The sequence below is a fragment of the Lynx rufus genome, unplaced genomic scaffold, assembly GCF_022079265.1.
Source record: "Lynx rufus isolate CCGP_SWC_20201006 ecotype Redwood Valley unplaced genomic scaffold, mLynRuf1.p SCAF_14, whole genome shotgun sequence".
In the NCBI taxonomy this organism is placed as follows: Eukaryota; Metazoa; Chordata; class Mammalia; order Carnivora; family Felidae; genus Lynx; species Lynx rufus.
Genome location: NW_025814828.1, coordinates 13,618,578 through 13,624,112, shown reverse-complemented (window position 1 = coordinate 13,624,112; position 5,535 = coordinate 13,618,578).

Sequence of the window (5,535 nt, the reverse complement as noted above, 5' to 3'; positions counted from 1 at the left end):
TGCTGTGCCCCGGGGGGCGGTGACGCACACAGGACCAGCAATAACACACTCCTCCGGAGTTTCGGAGACACAACTCGGTCCGGATTCCAGCACAAGTACCAGGAAGGAAATATTTCCAAACTCATTCTTCCCCATACTTGGGCTCCCACCGGCTGGCAGTTCCAAACAAATAAACAAATGAACCGCGACAAAGAAACAACAACGACAACGACAGGAACAAAAGAAGCTGTCTGTACTGTTGCAAAAAAAAAAAAAAACACAGAGACAGCCAACCAGAGAGTTCTGGATGAAAATAATGCAGGAGGACTTCCAAAATCTTCTCGCCCCAGTTCCCAACATGCTGCTACTTGGGACCAAAAGAAACTTCTCTTTTCAGGAAGCAGGAAAATGAGAAGTTGGGAAGGGCAGGGGGAAATGCGGTGACGTTGTAGAAAAGGAAAAGGACTTCTGGGTGACCGCGGTGTGCTGGCTGGTCCAGTGTTACCTCCCGAGTCGTCCCAGCCACCTGTAAAGCAGGCCCTGTGATCTCCCCTAAAAAGTGGGGGGGGGGGCAGGGGGGACAGAGGCACAGCCACTTAGAATAGCGCTTCCTCACCTTGGCTGCACACCAGAATCACCTGGGGAGCTCTGAAACACCCCGATGCCCAGGCACATTCCAGACCGATCGCTTTTGAACCCAATGTGCAGCTAAGGCTGAGAAGAGTGGTTTAGAGCAACACATGTTAAATTTTCGCGCCCACGCACTGCACACACACAAAGTCGGATTCTGATTCAGTAGATCTGGGGCAGGGCCTCAGAATGTGACTCTGGCGCTCTCGGCCGCCCCCGATCCCCGCTTGCCCCGACGAGGGTATAGACCACAGCCTTTCTGAGACTGCGGGCAACTTGATGAGCGTGCATTTCAAAAAAGGAGCAGGGATGTTCAGCCCCACCCCGTTAATCACTAGAGGCTGCTGGAGAAGGAATGGCTCCCTGCAGGTTGCTGGTGTGCGAGGGCCTTCTACACGCTCCCTTACTTGACAAGATATTAGGCACGAGCCATCCCAGAATGTGCATTAACGAGACCCACATGTAGCTGCCGAAGAATAAACACTCACTTAATCCCATGTAGCTGAACGGCCTAACAAACGAATTAGCTGGTGGCATCCACTTAGGATATATGATCCAATTTATATTATGATTCCTTTCTAAAGGCTGAACTGATTTTGACACATATAAAAATGTGGTTTCAATCACCCAAAATTGCACCGTTTGAACAGGGGGAGAGAAAGGTTTTTAAAGGACCCAGACCTGAGGGGAGCAGAGAACAAGGTGAAACGAAGGAGAGCAGCGCTGGTCCAGGGACTGTGGGGGTTGGGGGGGGGGGCTCAGTGCTGCCGTCCAGGAGCCCAGGGGACTTTTATCTCTGCTGCGGGGTCCGCTCAGCCGACGTGGAGGCGCAGCCTGGAAAAAGCTCGGAGACTCCCTCACCACCTCCCAGCCCACACTGCACTCACATCCGCGGACAGCTCAGAGGCCCCAAAGTCACTGCGACGCACCCGCGCTACGGGGAGAGGACGGGGCTCTGTCAGGCCCAGCACGCCATCCTAAGACCAAACAAAGCCTACGGGGTGTACGTGGTCGAAGAACCTCCATAGTGGCCTCAGGTGATGACACCAAGAGGGAGAAAGGGCAACTACCACAGGGGCTGAGAAATTCAGGAGTGCGTATCCAACACTTGTCAGTCCTCGGCTTTTCCTCGGCCCCACCGTCACGGCAACCGTACGAGGTCGTTAAGACTCGCCCCTCTTCACGCATGAGGAAACTGAGGCACAAAGGCCAAAGTCACCCGACCGGGTAATGGTGTTGCTTCCAGAAGCCAAGTACGTAACGAATGTTGCTGTGGTCCCGGGCCTACGCTGCTTCCTTGGGCCTTGCTGGGCCAGCCACCCAACTGCCGAGACGAGCTTGCGACTGTGCCCCTGAGCCGATTCCAACAGCTGTCCACGTGAAGAGGCTCCCAACGCCACAACAGCGTGGCTCCGTCTGCCCATCCAGCGGCCGAAAACAGAAAGAGCTACTCTGTCATCATGTGCTTGGCACCAAACTAGCAATTTTCATATATCTTATTCCGATTTTCAGAGAGAGAACAAAATCAGGTCCTGAGAAATCATATAACTACAAAACCACCTATTCGGGCTTTCAGTGAAAATCTGCTGGTTATTTTTCCGACCCCACAGCTACACTGCCATGATGTTACGTGATGACCCAAACTGGCCGTGGCAAATTTCCCTGAAAGAGCATGAAACATTCATTTGTTCTCTTGACACGAATGTGCTTTTCCGGTCAAACCAAACTCCTTGCGGACCCTCAAACAGGCCGTGGCAAAGACTGCTACATATTCATTCTCTGTTCTCTTTTCTACCCAGGCTCCCTTGCAGGTACGCGTAACCGTGTAACTGAGTTCTGGCCAATGGCACGTGGGTAGAAACGACGTGTTTGTCCTTTAGGCCTGGCACATAAAAGCCTTCTGCACAATCCTCCAATCCCTCCTCCCTCCACTGCTGCCAGATTCAGACGTTTTGACGGAGGACTCGAAGTGCCCGGGAGTGGCCGGGCCACAAACAGAAGGAGCCTGGGCCCCCGAACACCAGCATGGAGCAGAATACGCCCCTATCAACCCGCACTGGACTGGAACATAGACCAGAAAGAAAACTTCAGTGTGTTATGCCACAAAGACTTTAAGGCTTGTCTGTCACCCTGGCTAACCTATTTATTCTCACTAGCATACAGATCACATTCATTTCCTTTTTCTTGCACTTTTACGAATCTTACCTATCGTATAAGCCGGTGATTTCCCAAGCGCTGTCCGGCAGGAGGAGCTTGTTAGTAAGGCAAATTCTCAGGCCTGAGTCCTGTCTTAATCAGAAACTTGGGAGGGGGTGGGGCATCTGGAGTCCAGCCATCTGTATTTTAACAAGTCTTCTAGATGATTCTGATGCATGCTCAAGTTTGATACCTATGGTTTTAAGAGAACTGAGATCTACTGATGAAATCTACAAGGCTATCCGCCAGCCTCATCCAGCGCCTCCTTCTCTGATCTCTGTGCCGTCCACTCATTTCAGCGCTAAAGTACACATGGCCACTGTCATTGTGACCACGTTGTTTCTACTATATGGTACACGCTTGTCCCAAATTCCCATGCGCAGAGACCATCTCCCTTACCTATTGGAAAATGCTGGAAGGAAGGGAGAGAAGGAGGGCATACCTATGATACAGAATAGCGAAGGATCCCCATTCAGCAGATGGAAAATGTCAACTGCCAAAGACTGGCAAATATGGGCTTTTGCACTCACTGGTTGTGCGATCCTAGGCCAATGATTTAACCTCTTGGTGTCTCAGTTTCCCCATCTGTAAAGCTGGGATGATAATGGTGCCTACCTTTACTGGGATGTGATGAAGATGTAAAGAGGAAATTATATAAGGTGCTTAGAACAATGCCTGGCATACGAAAGGGTCTCCATAAGGTTAGGAATTCTATCCTATCAGATGGGTGATCTGGGGAAGTCACCTAAACTCTGAGGCTCGGTTTTCCTCCTCTGCAGAAAGAGGGGTTGCCAAGATGACTGGAGACGATGAATGGTAGGTTCTGGGCACAGGGAGAGTCATGGAGGAGGGCCCCCAAACCTGCCTTCTTCCCATCTCTTGGTCTTTGCTTGTGCAGTGCATGGAGGGAGAGAATACATGGACACACATCTCCGGGAAAACAGGCTGCAGCAAGCCAGATAACAATCAGCTCACACAGGATTTGGCCTTCCAGGGGGGTTTGGGACTAGAGCAGGAACTGACCAGCCCCCCAGAAAGATGAACTATGGGAGGATGGCTCCTTGGGTTCCCCAATTCCCTGCTTCATTTCTTTTTTTTTTTTTAAGTTTATTTCTTGGGGGCGGGGGGTCAGAAAATGAGAAGGGAGGGAGAATCCCAAGCAGGCTCCACACTGTCAGCACAGAGCCCGATGAGGGGCTCAAACTCACAAACCATGAGATCATGACCTGAGCCAAAACCAAGAGCCGATGCTTAACCACCTGAGCCACCCAGGTGCCCCATTCCCTGCTTTATTTCTAAGTAAGAAACAATAATGGCACCACTGACTTTGATGTGGAGAAATCTTTGTCCATCTTTGAAAACCTGCCCACAGTAGCTAGAGCACAAAGGTTAGACACAGCTCTCCTGTTATTAATGGATACCTCCTTCCAGCTCACCCCTCCCTGAACTGAGGCAAGAGAGACAGGAAGATGAGGAATTCCCTTCGAAGCTTTTTTCTTGTTTCAGATTAAAAGCAAATTTGCAAGGTCAAGAAAACCCACAATGTTTACACAGAGTTAAGAGGAGCGAAGAAGGTGGGAATTTTAAGCTTTTTTTTTTTTTTTTTAATTCTCTAGCTTCCATCTGTCCTTGGGGTCTATTTTCTCTTGAGCTTTTCAACTTGAAAACTCATAGCGGTGTGAATCAGTACACTTGGAAGAGGAATCTGGCAAGCTCTAGAAAAGCCAAGGATACACACGGTTTTCAACGCAGCAAGCCCGTCCCTAGGTTGACCATGACCCACACAGTAAGTTTAATTTCCCTAAACTTGTTTCAATTACAAAGTAATGGGCTATCAAAGTAAACCGTGTCACCTGGTAACTGAAAGAAATTCCGTGAAATACTAACTCCTCTTACCATGGGAAACATATTCTGGTCATTCTCAATGTATTCTATTTTACTTTTTTTCAACGTAGTTGCAACCCATCGGTTTGAGTTCATGACCCACAAATAGGTCACAACACACTCCGTGAAAAACACTGCCCTGAAAAACTCACACGTATATGCATAAAAGTGACATATGTTCACTGTAGCATTGTTTGGAAGAGGAAAAAACAGAAACAACTGCCACGTCGATCAGCAATTAAAATGAATCAAGTAGAGCTACAACAGCATGAATAAATCTCCATGTATAATGCTGAGCAAAAAAAGGCAGGTTGCAGAAGGATACAGAGTATAAAACAATGTATACCAATTTCAAACCAAGCAAAGACAATACTAAATGCTGCTTAGGAATACACACATATTAAAATATAAAGACATGCCTGAGAATTATGAATACCAATGCCCCGATCAATTTAGAAAGAAGTCAGCACTCTCAGAGCAGACTCGTAGTCTGGAAGTAATTTTTTTTAACATTATTCACTTTTGAGAGACAGAGTGGGAGTGGGGGAGGGGCAGAGAGAGAGGGAGGCACAGAATCCGAAGAGGGCTCCGGGCTCCGAGCCGTCAGCACAGAGCCCGATGTGGGGCTCGAACTCACGAGCCGCGAGATCATGACCTGAGTCAAAGTCAGACACTTAACTAAGTGACCCACCCAGGCGCCCCAAAATTCCTCCATGGAACTAAAACCCTGGGACAATTTTGCTTCTTCCTTTTGGCGTCTATGCAATAAAATTCTCCACTTGTAGCCCCAATTCCCATCAGAGACCCAATGCACCAATATGTAGACGCGTGGGAACGCGCACCCGC